Source organism: Panulirus ornatus, chromosome 30 (genome assembly GCF_036320965.1).
Source record: "Panulirus ornatus isolate Po-2019 chromosome 30, ASM3632096v1, whole genome shotgun sequence".
Classification (NCBI taxonomy): domain Eukaryota; kingdom Metazoa; phylum Arthropoda; class Malacostraca; order Decapoda; family Palinuridae; genus Panulirus; species Panulirus ornatus.
In genome coordinates, this window is record NC_092253.1 from 23673683 (window position 1) to 23693739 (window position 20057).

The 20057-nt window shown below is 43.9% G+C and overlaps 1 long non-coding RNA gene across 8 annotated transcripts; it reads right to left on the reverse strand.

Moving 5' to 3' along the window:
* Positions 1-11069: 11069 nt before the first annotated feature.
* Positions 11070-18982, reverse strand: LOC139758497 (uncharacterized). Of its 8 annotated transcripts, none has more exons than XR_011714847.1 (6): positions 16586-16600; positions 16130-16452; positions 15487-16091; positions 14739-14867; positions 13354-13451; positions 11070-11311 (listed from the first exon to the last, which is right to left on the reverse strand). It is a non-coding gene; the product is annotated as an uncharacterized lncRNA (long non-coding RNA). The 8 variants fall into 8 exon arrangements; XR_011714846.1 differs by lacking the exon at positions 16586-16600 and adding an exon at positions 16472-16486 and having other exon boundaries at positions 16130-16205; XR_011714848.1 differs by lacking the exon at positions 16130-16452 and having other exon boundaries at positions 16586-18424.
* Positions 18983-20057: the final 1075 nt, after the last annotated feature.

A 20057-nucleotide genomic window follows, 5' to 3' on the forward strand; every position in this document is an offset into this window, starting at 1 on the left:
AGTATCAAGCTCTCAAGTGATAGAGGTTCGAATCCTGTTGTCAGACGACATTTCTCGTCTCATGAAAGCGCTCGCTCATTGCAGTATATATAATTAAACTTCCATCATGTACATAAAGTCAATGTAAACCATTTACCTACAAGCTCCGCGGGATTCCTTACTTTGCGACGTCTGTGTAGGTATGTATATTTGCGTGTGTGGACGTGTGTATGTACGTGTGTATGGGGGTTGGGCCATTTCTTTCGTCTGTTTCCTCGCGCTACCTCGCAAACGCGGGAGACAGCGACAAAGTATAAAAAAAAAAAAAAAAAAAAAAAGGTGGAACCTTTTTACAAGGCTGAGCTGTAGCACCAAGCAGCCCCAGATTTTGGGTGCAGGCATTTCAGAACCTGGGCCAGGTCTTGGCCTTCAAGGTAACTTCAAGGCCACACCAAAGGTCATCTCAGCCTTATAGATTACATATACTTTACTCAATAAACCAGCTACTAGCCTCAAAACAAAGGCATGATCCAAGGGTGCCAGGCCCAGGCCTTAAGGCCTGTCTACACGAGCGGGCCTGATCGGCGGGCTTGCCCGTTAACGGGCATATTTGACGGGCAAACGATCAAATTGCTCGAAAGCCCGCAGAGCGAAATCACTGAGCTGGTACCCGGTAGCTGGAGTTTCTACCCTGCCAGACGCAAGATAATATCGTGAACCCACAGCGGGCCTTCATGCCACATCTCACGGCATAGTAGCACAGTGAACATTTAACGATGGCAGCCCAGGATAACTCTAGTGAGACACCAACAATTTTTTGGTCTAAAGCACTTACTAATATTTTGATTGATCTTTATCGTAAGAATTCACGTTTATGGAATGTGAAGCTGAAATGCTATAAGAACAGAGACAAACGCATAACAGCAGTGAAGGATATTGCTACGGAGATGAGAGAGCATGGTACTTCCGTTACGACGGATGACATAAAAAAGAAAATAGACACACTGCGTAACCAATTTCGGCGTGAATGCAAGAAAGTAAAGCATTCACAGATGTCAGGAGCTGGGAGTGAGGATATCTATGTACCTAAATTGTGGTGCTTCTATGACCTGATTTTCCTCCCTGACAGTGATAATCCAAGACCTTCATTGTCAAACTTGGACACAAGCCAAAACACTGGGAATGGTGAGGATACATCTGAAGTCGTGTTCCTCACTACTTTGTAGTTCATGAAGTATTGTTGCAGTGCTTCCAAACATACTTCTTTTCTTTAACCAATCTTTACACCATATACTTTTCTTCTTTTTCTTCTTGAGACACAAAGCTATTATCATAGAGCACAAAATCTTTTTCTTGACAATGCTAGGCACCATGGTTCTCGTACCGCACTCCACCCGCTACTGGCAACATCGTCGGGCAGGCCCGGCTGTTCATCACTTCGGTCGTGTGGACAACATTCACGGGCAGGCCCGCCGATCAGGCCCGCTCATGTAGACAGGCCTTTAGGAGCCATTAAAGGCTACGCTTTAAGGTTCAGGCTTACTGTAGTTTCATGTGACGTCCAGGGAGCCTAAACTTTGAGTGTCAGTACGTGTGAATCTAGACAAGGTCTTACAGGCACAGTGCGGTGGCCAGGAAAGCAGGGTTTCAGGTCGCTAAAAGTCAACAAAGGCAATCAAAACCTTACCAGTTACACTTAGTCTGCACTTACGTTCAAAACAAGTGACCTGGCAGTCCCACATAGTGAAGTTACCCAAGGATTAAATGCAGGATTCATGGGTACCAGAGTCCAGCCTAAAAGGCCAACTAGGGCCATTCAAAGGCCCGACTTGCTAAGGCCTCTTGGTGTCCATTTAACTTATAACCGCCACATATATCAAGGTTTCAGTGGTCTACATTGAAGGCCATTCCAAAGGCACAAAAGGTTTTCATTTACCTTTTTATAAAAAAAAAACTTCCAATGTATTGCCGGGTAAGACTCATATATATATATATATATATATATATATATATATATATATATATATATATATATATAAACATACGAGATCACACGCACCACTTACCACTTGCAATATATATAAATATATATATATATTGTATATATATATATACATATATTTATATTTCATTTTACTTTGTCGCTGTCTCCCGCGTTAGCGAGGTAGCGCAAGGAAATAGACGAAAGAATGGCCTAACCCACCCACATACACGTCCTCACACGCTAATATACATACCTATGCATCTCAACGCATACATATATATACAGACATACATATATACACATGTACAAAATTCATACTGTCTACATGAAATAACCCCCTCCCCCCTCATGTGTGCAAGGTAGCGCCAGGAAAAGACAATAAAGGCCACATTCGTTCACACTCAGTCTCTAGCTGTCATGCAATAATGCACCGAAACCACAGCTCCCTTTCCACAACCAGGCCATACAGAACTTTCCATGGTTTACCCCAGACGCTTCACATGCCCTGGTTCAATCCATTGACAGCACGTCGACCCCGGTATACCACATCGTTCCAATTCACTATTCCTTGCACGCCTTTCACCCTCCTGCATGTTCAGGCCCCGATCACAAAATCTTTTTCACTCCATCTTTCCACCTCCAATTTGGTCCCACTTCTCGTTCCCTCCACCTCTGACACATATATCCTCTTAGTCAATCTTTCCTCACTCATTCTCTCCATGTGACCAAACCATTTCAAAACGCCCTCTTCTGCTCTCTCAACCACACTTATTACCACACACCTCTCTTACCCTACCATTACTTACTCGATCAAACCACTTCACACCACATATTGTCCTCAAACATCTCATTTCCAGCACATCCACCCTCCTCCGCACAACTCTATCCATAGCCCACGCCTCGCAACCATATAACATTGTTGGAACCACTATTCCTTCAAACATACCCATTTTTGCTTTCCATGATAATGTTCTCGACTTCCACACATTCTTCAAGGCTCCCAGAATTTTCGCCCTCCCTCACCCTATGATTCACTTCCGCTTCCATGGTTCCATCCGCTGCCAGATCCACTTCCAGTTTTTCTCCATTCAAACTTACCTCCCAATTGACTTGACCCTCAACCCTACTGTACCTAATATATATATATATATATATATATATATATATATATATATATATATATATATATGAAATCGCAGTTCAGTAGGAGCTCAGGTGCAGACAATCATGAAGTTTTTAAATTCCAACGCCAACACAAGAATACCGCCTTTCCCATGTCATTCTAGACTACACTGTAGTCGCGAATGTAGGTATAGAAACAAAATTACGTAAATATAACTATGAACCACTGAACTGCGATTTCACCTTCATAACTATCATGGACTTGTGTAAATATATTTATATATTTATTTTATTATACTGACGCTGTCTCCCGCGTTAGCGAGGTAGCGCAAGGAAACAGACGAAAGAATGGCGCAATCCACCCTCATACACATGCATATACATACACGTCCATATACGCGCATATATATACCTATATATTTCAACGTATACTTATATATACATAGACGTACATATACACACGTGCATATTTCATACTTGCTCGTTTATTCATTCCGTCGCCACCCCGTCACACATGAAATGATTATTACCACACATCTCTTACCCTTTCATTACTTCCTCGATCAAACCCCCCTCATACCACATTGTCCTCAAACATCTCATTTCCAACACATCCACCCTCCTCCACACAACCCTATCTATAGCCCACGCCTCGCATCCATATAACATTGTTGGAACCACTATTCCTTCAAACATACCCATTTTTGCTTTCTGAGATGATGTTCTTGCCTTCCACACATTCTTCAGTGCTCCTAGAACTTTCGTCCCCTCCCCCACCCTGTGACTCGCTTCCGCTTCCATGGTTCCATCCGCTGCCAGATCCACTCCCAGATATCTAAAACACTTCGCTTCCTCCAGCTTTTCTCCATTCAAACTTACCTCCCAATTGACTTGTTCCTCCACCCTACTGTACCTAATAACCTTGCTCTTATTCACATTCTCTCAGCTTACTTTCACACACTTTACCAAACTCTGTCACAAGCTTCTGCAGTCTTTCACCCGAATCAGCCACCAGCGCTGTATCATCAGCGAACAACTGACTTACTTCCCAAGCTCTTTCATCCACAAAAGACTGCATACTTGCCCCTCTCCAAAACTCGTGCATTTACCTAACAACCCTATCCATAAATTTACCATGGAGACATCACGCACCCCTGCCGCAAACCGACATTCACTGAGAATCAATCACTTTCCTCTCTTCCTACTCGTACACATGCCTTACATCCTCTAAAAAAACTTTTCACTGCTTCCAGCAACTTGCCTCCCACACCATATATTCTTAGCACATTCCACATAGCATCTCTATCAACTATCATATGCCCTCTCCAGATCCATAAATGCTACATACAAATCCATTTGTTTTTCCAAGTATTTCTCACATACATTTTTCAAAGCAAACACCTGATCCACACATCCTCAACCACTTCTGAAACCACACTGCTCTTCCCTAATCTGATGCTCTGTACATGCCTTCACCCTCTCCATCAGTACCCTATCATTAATTACCCAAGAATACTCAAACTTATACCTCTGTAATTTGAACACTCGCCTTTATCCCCTTTGCCTTTGTACAATGGCACTATGCATGCATTCCGCCAATCCTCAGGCACTTCACCTTGAGCCATACATATTGAATGCCCTCACCAACCAGTCAACAACAGTCACCCCTTCAATAAATTCCACTGCAATACCATCCAGACTCGTTGCCTTGCCGGCTTTCATCTTCCGCAAAGCTTTCACTACCTCTTCTCTGTTTACCAAATCATTCTCCCCCTGACCCTCTCACTTTGCACACCACTCCGACCAAAACACCCTATATCTACTACTGTCATTAAACACATTTAACAGACCTTCAAAATACTCACTCCATCTTTTCTCATCACCTTTACTTGTTGTTACCTCCATTAGCTCCCTTCACCGATGTTCACATTTGTTCTCTTGTCTTACGCACTTTATTTACTTCGTTTCAAAATATATATATTGTGTGTGTGTACACTAACATACAAGAGTCCTTACCTGTGCATCACTTGCCATAGCTCGGGCGCCCGCAGGGTCCCTCGTAAGCCAGGCCTATGTATCCATGCCGACACTGAGCCTCCTCCAGCTTACAGCGGTTGCTGTACGTTTTCCCGTTGGTGCCACAGACGGGGTCGTACTGCCTGGTACAGAACATGGGGCAATTACCTGCACGAGAGAAACCCAAAATCAGGGACGTTAGGAGGTGCGGCACCAGGAACAATCTCATTCGAACATTTCTAAAAGTGTTATGTATTATGGTTTAGTTTTCCCTGTACTTACCAGTTTTCAATTCATGCTCTCGTTTTCTATCTTTAGCAGTCTTTTTTTTTTCATTCTAAGCTTAACTTTTCTTTCTTTATGCTCATTTTCGACAAAGCAGGCAACGATGTACTAGTGTTTTGCATCGCACAACAAACTTTATATGTCATATGAACAGCACAAAACAGTGGATATCAATGGACCTAATCATACAAACTAGAAAAATTTGGATAGCTGATTTTTGTAGCAGGAAAAAGAGAAAGGTGAATCAAGAAGGAGGCGACTCTACCTATGTACTCTGATGGGGTTCACGTGTGCACAGTGTGCCGAGGTTATGACACTAAATGACTTACGATAATTGATACACAAGGCAATGATCAGTTCATCTAAGTACACCAGATGGCAGAGAAAATGGACCCTATGTTTAAAATAACCAACTCGTGTATAAAGTCTTTAAAATCACTGTCAAACTGTCTCTCTCCTTAGGAAACTATTTGAGAAGTATTTACGAGCGTATTCCCAGAGCAACGGTGTGTAAGGATGAATATTTGAGGAGCGATATATATGATGCATATCATGGATATGCATCGGTAATCACCACCACCTGACTCACACTGTCCTTGATCGTGAGGGAAGATGTCTTGCAGACTAGGTCTTCCCCTGAATGTTGAGGGACGGAGATGGCTGTTAGATTAACTTAGTCTGTGCTGAAGTTTGGACATTATACTCTTTCACTACAGCTTTTAGTCATCTGATAGCGACTGTTCAGCACAGACTAACACACCCCGGAGAGAGATAAATAAAATTTTTTTGAATTTCTATGATTTGAAGGGCTAGGTCATGGGGAACTGCAGAAAAATGAAGACTTGTTGTCTTATAAAGATACAGTTGAGCATTGGAGAGGACCGTCTCCATAGGCGAATACAGAGAGGGATGGGATATACATGGCTAAGAAAATGTTTAGTCAAACTTCAAGATAGTATGATGGAAACAAGCAGCTCATGCAATCCTAAATGAGAATAACTAATTCATTATGGGATGCCATTATCCACACTGAAGACTACTAGTTAGGCAGGAATGAACTAAATTTCTATAGTGTGGTGGGAACACATAGCTAATGTGCGATCGCTTTCACTGGCAAGAAATACACATATGGCCACTTGGCAACCGGTTGCCCCATTTCTCTCTATTAGGACTTTAACAACTGCTTGGGGTCATTAGGGCTGACTACCGTCATTACATCAAGTGGTCACACTGATCATTCTCGAAAAAAATGCTAGCCTTCGCTGCACGTATGGCTCATTTGGTATGAAGATCACTCGTCTTATGACACAAAAGATCTTCACAACGCTTACATGGTTCAACTTCATAGAAAATGGGAAATTTAAGTATGTGGCAATTTAGGTTCCGAGAACAACATGCGGGTAGCCAGCCATTGGACATGATGAAATATATTAAGTTTATTATCGTAAGTTTATCATTGGATGAAAATTATGAAAATATAATTAGGATCAAGAGTTAGGAAAATTAAAGCCAGTGAAATTGTGGGGTAAATATGAGAACAAGCGAGCTGGTTGCAGACGGGGACTAATGGGTACACAGGAAAACAAAAAACGGGAACTCATAAGAAAATCGGATTAGAAATACACGGAAAGACCTTTCGGGTGCCCTTGTGACACACTGTACTCACTGCTAGCCGTGGTGCAGACAGCCAGCGCCACCAGCAGCAGGACGGCCGTCAGGGGAACTACTCGACCCATTGTCACCAGGTGGTGTTCGAACTAAGATCCTGTAGAAGGTAGGAAATAGATTTAGTCTTTCTGACCATCTGATTTCTTGCTGCATTCTGCTGCGTCTTCATCACATGGTCTATTACACACACACACACACACCAGGCGGCCTCATGTCTCCAGTTTTCTATCACTACATGACTGAAGGACCCACTTCGTCATCTTTATATCCTTTTCATCAAGCACAGAAGCTACATACAGTCCCTCGTGTCTGTCCACCTCTTCACCTATCCATCTGATTATAACATCTCTATACCCAGTCATCTAATATCAATATGTTTAAAGATGTTAAGCAGGCAATCTTCAAATTATTTATATATATATATATATATATATATATATATATATATATATATATATATATATATATATATATATATATTTTCCCTGGGGATAGGGGAGAAAGAATATTTCCCACGTATTCCCTGCGTGTCGTAGAAGGCGACTAAAAGGGGAGGGAGCGGGGAGCTGGAAACCCTCCCCTCTCAATTCTTTTTAATTTTCCAAAAGAAGGAACAGAGAAGGGGGCCAGGTGAGGATATTCCCTCAATGGCCCAGTCCTCTGTTCTTAACGCTACCTCGCTAACGCGGGAAGTGGCGAATAGTTTGAAAAAAAAAAAAATAATATATATATATATATATATATATATATATATATATATATATATATATATATATATATATATAACTGTCGAACCCTTTGACCGTCAACATTTTGAACGAGTGTGAGCATCAACTAACCACACAATCAGATGGGATCTGACCTTGGGGAAACCTACGTCTTATCCTCTCGTCTCTCAAGACAAATGCTCAGGTAAGGAGCATAAGCGCTCCTCCCTCTCTTACAACACGACTTACGAACACGGTTCCTATCTACATCTTGGCTTCGTGGCAGTTTGGAGATCTATGGCGAGGTCGACCTTGTTTGTTACACAAGGATCATGCCAACTCAGTCGAGTTACAGTACCGAAGTGTATCACTGAACCTTTAAAAGGCAATGCAATCGTCATAGAGATTCTAAAAACGCTTGCTTCTAATAGCATGAACAACGGGTCAAGGAACACCAAGAAGCGTCAAGTGTAACATGTGATCCTCCAACGATCAGATACCGATATGGGGACGTTTTCGTTACAAGAAACGAAGGGAAATACTTACCATTGGGCTTTACATGGTGTTACAGGTTAAGTAACACCATATAAAAACTTCAAATAACGAACCTAAGTCTTAAATGTGCCCCAGGAACCAGGATACATCACACAGACCCAGGCACAAGAGAACACAACATTCCACCTTCAAAAAAAAAATATTGCTACCTCTTAAGATATAACCCTCAGAAACGCATGACCGACCTTACCTATGTGGCAGGTACTGTTACCATGCACGGAACAGTAGGTTATCTATCCTCCCCCAGACACAAAGACTCCAAGACACAGACGTAGCCTTACCTACAGCGGGACTGACAGGGACACACACGAGTCACGACACAAACTCCCCTGAGCAGCGCGCCGCGCACCCTGCGCTGCCGTGTCTACTGTATCCTGGAATATTTTCCACATGCGAGGGAAACGGCGAGGGAAATTTGACGTCTACCTGGACAGGATCTGTGGAAACAAGATGTTTGATAAGAGAGACCATTAGCCACATAACCGATAACCAACTTGTGGTAAATCAACAAGAGTTCTATCATCAAGACAACAGGAAACTCTGGAATCTTTTTTTTGAATAAAGAAATATGGAAACAAAAAACTTAGCCTTGTCAGTATTAACAACTTTAGTCTTCAAAAATAAGTACCATTTCTCATTTTTCTTTTGCTCATTAACATGGTTCATTGTCACGCTTAGGACAAAGTGCACGAGATGAGCGACTTACGTGAATAGTGTCTTGCTTAAGTTGAAGTGTTTGGAAGCGGTTCTTGCTTGCGGGGGGGAGGGGGTCGACCTTGGGCAAGCTGCTCCGGCAGCCCCAACTCCTAGCCACATCAACCTTTATCTGTGTATGCCGTCAGTCCGTCCATAAGACACCCAGGATTCGAACCCGGTTCAAATAGGCAATCTGGGTTATCGCATCACTTGGCCGCGTCTGTACAAAGGTCAATATCCAGTATCGAAGGTTTGAGATGCGAGGCTTTGGCACATTCATGGATAAGAGATTCCACTCCCATCCCTGTTTGTCTCATTTGATGCGGGTTCAGATCCCGGGGAGGGGCATGCATAGGGGCGCATGGTTTACACACTTATGTCAACTAGTCACTTCCATAATGTTTAAACTAACATTCATTGTAAACATTACTAGTTATAGTACCTCACCCATATGCCAATCCACTGTAGGAATATCCAGCTCACCCGAACACATTTCTAGTGTGACGAATTAACACTCAACTCATGACAAGCCAGTTGTGCAATACCTGAATCGTGTATTATTAGCTACGTGCATTTAACACCAAAGATGGACAGTGTTTTTCATAATCCGTACTTAGTATTCCCACAGAAGGGGATCTTTCCATCATTTCTCATCCATTATCAGAAAACCAGATTTTCTAGGGGCTTCTGCTGCTCCAAGTCTCTCATAATCAGTAGCAGAGAAAGGATAGACTTGAAATAGAAATCTTTGATAGACCTTATGTAGTATACAGGTATGAATCAATAAACCACCTCGAAAAAAGACTGCTTACTGGGCTATTATGTAGACAATGTTTGCGACATATATCTGATTAATGGTTCTAGAAACCTCAAAATCATGAATAGAAAGGTAATTGACGATACCCACCGTCACAATAGCGGGTGGAAGTTGCAGATACAAGAGTCAAAGCTTACATAGTCGCCAGTCCATCTCGCACATCACAGTGCCAGCAGCGAACCCTTATGAAATTAAAGATACAGTGCAAGCAGCCAGTCTTTGTGAACACCACATCAGGCAAGCATGGCGAGTTATTCACAGTGCTTATGAAGTCTGTCACGAGCGCAAAAGCAACAATCATGCATGAGTTTTACAGATCACACACACTACCCTGATGCACAGACATTTATCGGTCTCTTTAGTCTCATACTGCCAGCCAGTCAGTCAGTCTTGGCGTACTGCACGGTGCAAATAGCCAGACCTTCCACTATAAAGTTCTCTCAACGGTTGTACCTAACGCGTACAAATCAAACACTTCTGATGGATCACAGCCACGCACTGCTGGTCGTTAGTGATGAGGCATATCATACAGTGTCTAGCAGCTGGTCCCGCTTAATACCATACAAGGCAAGCAGTCCGTTCTGATACCTACCACCACACAGAAGCAGTTCAGACCTGGTACCTAACACCTCGGCAAGCAGTCCGTCTGATACCTACCACCACACAGCAGCAGTCAGTCCTGATACCTAACACCTCGGCAAGCAGTCCGTCCTGATACCTACCACCACACAGAAGCAGTCAGTCCTGATACCTAATACCTCGGCAAGCAGTCCGTCCTGATACCTAACACCACACAGAAGCAGTCAGTCCTGATACCTAGCACCTCATTAAGCAGTCAGTCCTGATACCTCGCACCTCAGTAAGCAGTCAGTCCTGATACCTCGCACCTCAGTAAGCAGTCAGTCCTGATACCTCGCACCTCAGTAAGCAGTCAGTCCTGATACCTCGCACCTCGGCAAGCAGTCAGTCGTGACAAAACCACAGTTCAAAATGAGGCATCCGTTGCCATTTTCAGTTCACGCCAGTAACAACGCTTGGGACCTTCACCTGTGACATGACATAGGGCAAGTCAAAACTACAGATTCAAATTGTATTTATTGACAATTGTGAGTTACAAGTGACAAGCTTTGGCCAGATTACAAAACATGAAGGTAATTTAAAGTCCTCCTGTGTATTCCTAGTGATCTAATATCAAAAGCTATCAAATCTAGGCTCATAGCTACTCTTATTTCCTCCCCTTCCTCCTCCCCCCCAATTCCTTTAACAAAACCTTAAATCTATAACTCAAAAACAAGTCAAATTTCCCATCAACTTATCCACACACTTTCTGGCACTCGGCGAAAGACGCGAAATTATTTTCATTGCCTCCACAGTTGCCGTAAACAAACTCCTCACAACGACCTGTTATTCGGTTGTAGAAGAAGCGGATGAAGAAGCCAAAACAGGGTCCAGAGTCCATATCCTTCAAGCAAAACTTAGGCCCTGAACAAACGGGTAAAGTAAAACAGTTTTAGTATATACTGGTTAGTGTTAAACAGTGTAAGCGAAGGAAGAAAGTTTTCTTCCCCTCTGCCTTATAGTAGCGACCTCCACTGGCTGCCAGGGAGAAAATCTGGAAATGACAATATATACGAAATATGAAGCTCAAAAAAGTATCTCTCCAGGGATGTTGACAAATTCTTCCAACTATTTCATCCTAAGTTTTATGAAAGCTGTAAAAGAATCAAATTGTCATACATGAAACAGTACATGGCAAATGATAAATGGAAAACATGGCGCAAGATAAATCTAAACTCTTGAATGGACTCTGTGCCACCAATGTACTGGTGTATGCAGGAGTTTCGCAAACTACAGTGTGTTCAAGAAAGTATATGAGGCCAACTTTGTGTGCTAGTGTTCAAGAAGTGATTCTTAAATTCTTTTTGCAGATCTAACTTGGACAAGTGGAAGGAAAATGCATACAAACGCTACTTTAAGAGTATATTTGTCTCGTGTGTACATGTTTGGCATACAATCCTAACATTACGAGAGGAATGCAAAAAACTAAGAGTTTAGTTCATAGTTGGGCTCTGGTCAGCAAAATGTCAACTCACTTCTGCCCTACGTGTTGTGTACCCTGTTAGATGTCCTACGGGCAAGGTGGAGTTAAGGGGAAAAATGGGAACCTAAAAGTTGCTTTGTCTACAGGAGAGACTGCTATACTACCGTCACAGTGGAAAAGTGAAGGAAAAGAGCGAGAGAAGTTGTTAGATAAGACTAGCTAAGGACCACAATCCTATCAGTGGACAAGGAAAGGTTATCGCACTATCTCAAAGTCATTGCCCCACGGATAACGTTGGCAGAGATTACGGGTAGTGATAAAAGTTGAATGGGAGTCAAAAGGTTTTTCCAATTCAGAGAAGCCTGATCCCTTGTCTGAATGGCCTCAGAACAGGAACGGTTGAACCATGGATTGGATAAAGTCGTCGTCTTGGAGGAAGAGGGGATAAATGCTTCCATTCCCGCCAGAATAACCGATATGCGTCTGGCGGAGACAGAAGCATCACCACACGCGCGATTTACCCAAGTCAGAAAAGTGACGAAAGTTATTCCACTCAGATTTGTTAAGGTGCCAGTATTTACACTCAGAAGGGGCTGTTGGAGGCGCAAGTGCCGTTAAATAGATACATTTACTGGCAAGATGAAAATATGGGAGAGATACTGTATACTTCACAGCGGGATGGACGGAGGAAAAATAGATACAAAATATTTAAGAGTGGTCACAGCTGTCAGGAATATGGGTAGTGTGCGAGATTATTTGGTTTAGGTCACCGAGAACGGGGAGCGTAAGGGCTTCAATCCCTCCACAATCCGTATGGGAAAAATTCAACCATTCCCTATGGTGAACGTTAAAATCCAAGGTAGAGGGGGTCTGATTGTGGGTGCGAGGATGTTAGTCTCATGGCACAAGTTTAGATAACCAAAGGATATAAGAATTGTAGAATTAGGAGGAAAAGTGTGGTAGTTGGGATACATACCTTGAGCCACAAAGTTTGGGGACTAAACATCCCTCTGGCGTGGAACAGGTCCTTGATGTTGGAATAAGTACAAAAGTCACCTCAACCGGAACCGCGAGTGGAGGCTAAGACATGTAAAGTGGACTAGCGAGAACAGACAACTGCTCTATTAGTAAGGTCTTTGTAGAGGTACCAGACAGCTGGTGTTCAGCAGAGGTTAATAGAGCCAATGTTTGCCGAATAGAAAAACAGGAAGGTAAATGATCAACATGCATTCCAGCGTTGCAGTGATATGTAACATTCAAGTAATAGCGACCAGGTACATAGTTAAATATTAGTTAACGACTGGAACAAATGAACCAGACTATAAACCAAGTACTTAAAAATATACCACTTGAATTGATATTCATGCAAAAATTAAAGATATACCAACTTTTTAAATCAAAACTTTACGTTACGTTCCATGCTAACGAAAAAGTATAACTACTACAACCATTGTGTTGATGTTCGACAAAGTATCATCCTTACTGTAAGCTGTGGTGGAGACGACCAGCGCCAAGAGCATCAGGACGGACATCAGTGGAACTACACGAATCATCCTCAGCAGGTGTTAGGGACAAGACACTCTGTAATCGACACGAATGACAAGTCTCAGCTGTTGTGTTGGACGTGTCTAACAATACATATCTTAATGCCTTGCACCATATTAATGTATAGCTGTTTGACTATCCATTTTTTTCACCTAAATATGGTCACTCAATGTTAAATGTATAATCCTCATTTTTAAGGAATATTTCACTTTATGGCCCCACACACAAATAGTCACTCAAGATGGCCACACATACAAATCGTAACACTAAAGATGGCCACACAATCGTCACTCAAGATGGCCACACATTCACATTCAAGAAGGCCACACAAATCGTCACACAAGGCCACACACAAATCATAACACTCAAGAAGGCCACAATGATAAGGGACGCCACGAAGGTTGTAAGCACAAGGAAGGTCGAGTGGAAGTTTCGAAATGAGGAGGAAGGGTCATGGGGGCGGAGGGAGTGAACTTCATCTGCGCACTGGAAGTTGCGTCTTGGGTGTAAGGGAGTAGTCCTACGACATGAAACTATCTGGTTTGTTGGAGCAAACAAGTGACGACCACAAATAGGACGAGAAAGTATAGCCCTGCCATTCCTCGGGGATTGTAGTTTGTAGTGGGTTAAGTGCCTTAACTGGGTAGTGTTTTAAGACAGGGATGGGAGGATGGTTGTGGGGTTGTGTTTGCTGGAGATGGGAGACATGTGGTTATATAGCTTTCACAAGCGAGACAAGACAGTTCCGTCATTCCTGCTTAGGGGGGGTTGGCGTCTGGAAATGCACTGGTTTGGCAGAGGTTCCAGTACTGTTGCACTTTAGTAATCGTGTCAGTATGAAAGTATAAAAAAAAACCCCTGAGGGCGTCTTGTAACTTTGAAGTAGCAAGGCTCAATAAAACTCCTTTAGAGAAATTCCACGGCAAATTCACTCCCGTTCACCTGCGGTGATTACAGCCTCGCTGAAGGTGACTTTCACCGCCGTGTAGCCACACACATCCCCAAGCACACACACACACACTACGACGACATCCTGTTTACTTCCAAATACGGAGGTTGGAAACACTAGAAAAGCGATTACAAAAATGCAACAGAATCGGTCATTTGTTCCCTGAAAGATGGTTCCATCACCACCTTTAGGCACTACTCTGGCGTGACGTCATAAATCAAACTAAACACGATCTATTCACTTGCATAGATCAGTCTCGGGCAAAATTTCAGGTATGGTCGGGACCACAAGTAAACCTGTCTTACGTGTGTTACAAGGACTAAGCTAAGTAACAAGCCTTGGGTAACTCCTGGTTAGACAAAACATGACCTTACCTGTTAAGTCCGTGAAGCGTCTCGGGGCAATGAGTGAGGAGTTGCGTCACGGCCTTTATATAACCCGTCCATAGGGCTGGTTTCTCCGCAGGATATCATAAGGTGAATTTTACTTCAGCCAATACAGTTCTGGGGTTAGATTAAAAGATACTTCATCTTCCTAAAAGAATTTAAAAGGGTCGCTTTTGTATCATTTTCTCTATAGACAAGGATAAATCTCACCCAAAATTATTCATAACGTGACATACTAATATGCAAATTGAAATCCCAGCCTCGTACTTGTGTCAAAACGACCAGACGACCACACCCCTCCTCCTACCTGCCTGTCTAGGGAGGGTTACCAACATCTGTGCAAGGAACCAGCACTTCACTAGCTGTCAAGTGTCACTCCTATGGCCCATGGAGCAGTCTTCTGCCTCAGCCCGCAAGGGGGAGTCTGCTTGGCTTTCAGTCAAAACGATTCTTCTCGCACGGCCCATGACAACACTGAACTCGATGGTCTGAACCAGGGCAGGTGAAGGTTAGGTGGGGGAAACCCGTAACGAGCCGTCGCAACTCTAGATGAACGATTGTTTTGGTGCATTATACATGACAGCGCCAGAGGAGACGCAAGGGGCATTCGCCTTTCCCAGGCTCTACCTATCTCAGGCGGGAAACTGCGCACAGCCAGGAGATTGCAAGGGCGACAATTACAGCCTGGCTGTTGGGAAATCAGGTTGGAGGGAGGAACGTGGGGTAATGCACGTACCTCCTGCTCTCGTGTCCTCTGTGCTTGCGGCCGACCTTGGTACGATGTGGGTGCACGTCTGGTGTCAGGATTAGCCCAAGACAAAGGGTTTAGCAGCGACGGACGAGCATACGAACAGACTTTAAAGGGAGGAGTAAATGACAGCGGTTGTGTTGCTGCTGAACATCTCGGCTCCTCCAGCGAAGGAGGTCGACTTGCATGGTCTCAAATGCCACCTGGTTTTTGCGGTCATCCTGCGAGGTCAGGCGAGGCCCAACCGTCGACGAAAGCAGGAGTCGTGTCTTAATATCCAAGACATGGCAAGGCGCGTGTCACCTCACCCATATACTTGGTTCTCTCAACGTGCACGTCGATCACACTGGTTATGTAGCTTAGTACAAGTACGTCGATCAATGCGGTTATGTAGTTTAGTACAAGTAGGTCGATCACTGCGGTTATGTAGCTTAGTGCAAGTACTAAGATCACTGGTTTTGCAGTTTAGTACAAGTACGTCGATCACACTGTGGTTATGTAGTTAAGTACAAGCACTGCACGATGTATGAATAGGTTCTCGAACCCACGAGGCAAAGAACGAAACAGGCGAGACCCAACACCACACCCGTGACCTAACTCCACACCCGTGACCTAACTCCACACCCGAGACCTAACTCCACACCCGAGACCTAACTCCACACCCGAGACCTAACTCCACACCCGAGACCTAACTCCACACCCGAGACCTAACTCCACACCCGAGACCTAACTCCACACCCGAGACCTAACTCCACACCCGAGACCTAACTCCACACCCGAGACCTAACTCCACACCCGAGACCTAACTCCACACCCGAGACCTAACTCCACACCCGAGACCTAACTCCACACCCGAGACCTAACTCCACACCCGAGACCTAACTCCACACCCGAGACCTAACTCCACACCCGAGACCTAACTCCACACCCGAGACCTAACTCCACACCCGAGACCTTACTCCACACCCGAGACCTAACGCCACACCCGAGACCTAACGCCACACCCGAGACCTAACGCCACACCCGAGACCTAACGCCACACCCGAGACCTAACGCCACACCCGAGACCTAACGCCACACCCGAGACCTAACGCCACACCCGAGACCTAACGCCACACCCGAGACCTAACAAACTTAAGTTTTGTCAAGGAACTTGGATCAAACCTGTCGAGGACGATGGCTGGAGTAGGTCCCTCCCGCCAAGAACCTGATTGTTACTTCATTTCCTAGTTTATTTTCAGCCACTGATACGTACAAGAACAGGTTCCAGGAGTGATCCTCCTCCAGCCACCCCACCACAAAGTTGCGACATCAGATCTATTAAATGTGGCAGATATTAAACAGCCAACTGATGCAAGTTTGACCACACACTTTATACATATATCCAAAGATGCCAGCACCATTGTAGCCTCAACAGACCATCCACACAATATTACGTGCTCAGATATCGAAATTCAGACAAGTTTTGGCCGACTACGATCGCATAAACCAGGAACCGATGTCGTCTAATATGAAGGAAAGGCACCGCGAAGGTAGCTTTTAAATCCAGAATATACATCGACCAGAAATTTATTCGGCTGCGGATTTAAGTTCACTGATGCAAAAACATTTGTACTGGCAACGAACTAATGCAACGCCGGGATTACATGTAATGCCTTGGGCTAGAAGATTGTGTGTGGAGTATACAAACTCGCTCATCTGTGGGAGATGCAAGGCAACCTTCGGGAATCCATAGATGTGGAACTAAAAACCCTAAAACTTCTCTACCCCGAAATATGTTCATGTAGGATAGACGCTCTTCATTCACTCATCCCGAGCGGAACGAAGCAGCTTCGCTGGGATGCCGAGATCTCTGAACGCTTCGACTCTACGCTAGATGAACATGGCGAGTAAAATAATGACAACCACCCGAAGGATGATCACAAGTCTTAAAACACCATGTCACAGGAGTTACTCACGAAGCTGCTACAATGTCAAAGCGTCTAATACATTCATACAGTACATAAGCTAACGGGAAAGTGCCGAACACATAGTTTTGGACATTCCTCCAACGATCTATATAGACCCAAACATTCTGGCGTCATATTGACAGTTACCTGCATCTCATTACATAGTTCGAACCTCTTACTCTCAGATCTGTGGCTGTAGCAGCAGCAGTACACGAGATGTCATGGGGCATTAGGACGACACAACCATCCGATTTAAACAAGACGCTTGAGAATGAGTCATGATCGTGGAACACGACGTGCGCTTGGTGCAAATAATTGGCGCGCGATCCGCGCCTATCTCGAGTCAAGGTTAAGATATGTCGCTGACGTCATGGGTTTAAATGGCTCTGGCTGCTCAAATGGCTCAATTTTGCCCTTCCTGGGGAAACTCTTAATCACTCTGGCCATCACTTCAGGGATACGTGCTGGTGGGACTTATGAAGGTCAAACCATGTCCCTACGTCTGGGCCTCGCCAACGCAAGTTCCAACAGTTTCAACCCCACTTGGCGAGCGACGGTGTTGACGTGCTAGTCAAAGTAACAACCTAACCAAACAGTGCGTTCCTTGCCGGGGAAATCAAGAGGAAATACGTAGAACGATCGACCACATGCGACACCTAGCGTAACTTCTGTAAAGAGCAAAATAAAGAAAAAAATACACCTGATGGGGAACATGGCTGGGAATAGCGCGGGGAACTTCCCGTTTTAACTGTCCGAGTGCGTCTTTATTCCACGAAGTTACCAATAATATCAGACACACGGATGTTGTGGCTTTAGTGGGAATAACATTAAAACATGTGTAGCTACACTGGTATCATTGTTATTCGAGAACATATGCAAGACATATGTTGGCAACTGTGTTGGCAACAACCAGATTCTGAAATTAATGTTAGCAGCAAATAAGCTTTGGCCTAACAACCTGTTAACACTTGAAAATACTAGTGATAACTTGCGTTCCAAAATAGCTTTTAAGTATTGTTCGTAAGAACGATACTCAACCCGAATGATTGTGTGGTGTGGCTCCTCTTGATCTTCGCAAATCAACCTTGGAGCAGAGGATCTGTGTTACTACGTACCTGGCGTTCAAAAAAACTTACGTCGCTACGAACCGAGAAGAGCCATTACAACCACACTTACGTTCCGTCTTTGAGAATTCCTACGTACTATTACTACCCTACGTGGCGGTCGATCGCAAGAACAAATCCCTTAAGTACATCAAATATTCGACATCTACTTAGGGATCACTAATATGGATCTTACAAGATTAGATAGACCAAAAATGAATAAATATATCAAAATCAACGACCTACGACTTAGCTCCCTATAAACAAGAAATAGCAATCATATATACGAACAAAATTTAAGATACGACATTCATGGAAGTAGCAGAGTCCCCAAAATCAAAACCAATCTAAAAAAAAAATTTTGAAAAGCAAAATTTCAAAGAAACACAACTTATCTTGACGACAGCCAACCGACCACTGATCACACCCTGGCCTGGAATGCCGACCGACGCTTCATTTCTTCCTTCCCGACACCAGCCAACTCGAACCATGGGCTGTTCGGAACCATAAACATTGTGCCTCAAATTTCGCACTATGATAGGAACTAAGACTGGAACAATGCTTCTAGGATTACAAGACAGATTCAAGATACAAAATATAATTGGCAATATGATAATACAAGGAAAACCGAGTGACGTAACCTGAGTTTATCTCGAAAGTTCGAAGCTTCGGATACAACAAGGACTGTCACACGCCCTGCTATGACGTTACGAGCCCGGGGAAAACTGAACGAACACTAGCGACTTGTTACCTAACAAGCGTACGGTCGTTTCGGTAGTTTCCTCTTTACGTAACAATGTGGCGGAAGTTCTGGCGAACAGAAATGTTATCTGTTTTACGTCCTGGAGGAGATGTCATGTTGATCAGGGAGGAGATGTCATGTTGATCAGGGAGGAGATGTCATGTTGATCAGGGAGGAGATATCGAGTTCATCATGGAGGAGATATCGTGTTGATCAGGGAGGAGATATCGAGTTCATCATGGAGGAGATATCGTGTTGATCAGGGAGGAGATATCGTGTTGATCAGGGAGGAGATATCGTGTTGATCAGGGAGGAGATATCTTGTTGATCAGGGAGGAGATGGAGTGGTGATCAGGGAAGAGATGGTGATCAGTTGAATGATTTAGAGTAATAAACTATTGATACTACATTTGATTTTGTTTTTCCTGCCCATTACAATCTTAAAAGTTCTTTTAAGTCCTTTTGGCTGATAGTGAGTTCATGCCTATATTGACATTTAATCAGATCATTAATATCTTCAGTCAACCAGCCTGGGGGGGCCGTCCCCCCTCCCTCACATCTCTCTCTCTCTCTCTCTCTCTCTCTCTCTCTCTCTCTCTCTCTCTCTCTCTCTTTCCACATCTGCATTGCCAACAGTGTCGAGATACAAAGTTCGATAGCAAATGACACCTTTTTTCCACCCCCCCCCCCAAGGAGCAGATTCGATTCCAGATGACACTTTTTCCCTCCCCCTTTTTTTTTTCTATTCCCCCAGGGAGCAGAAAC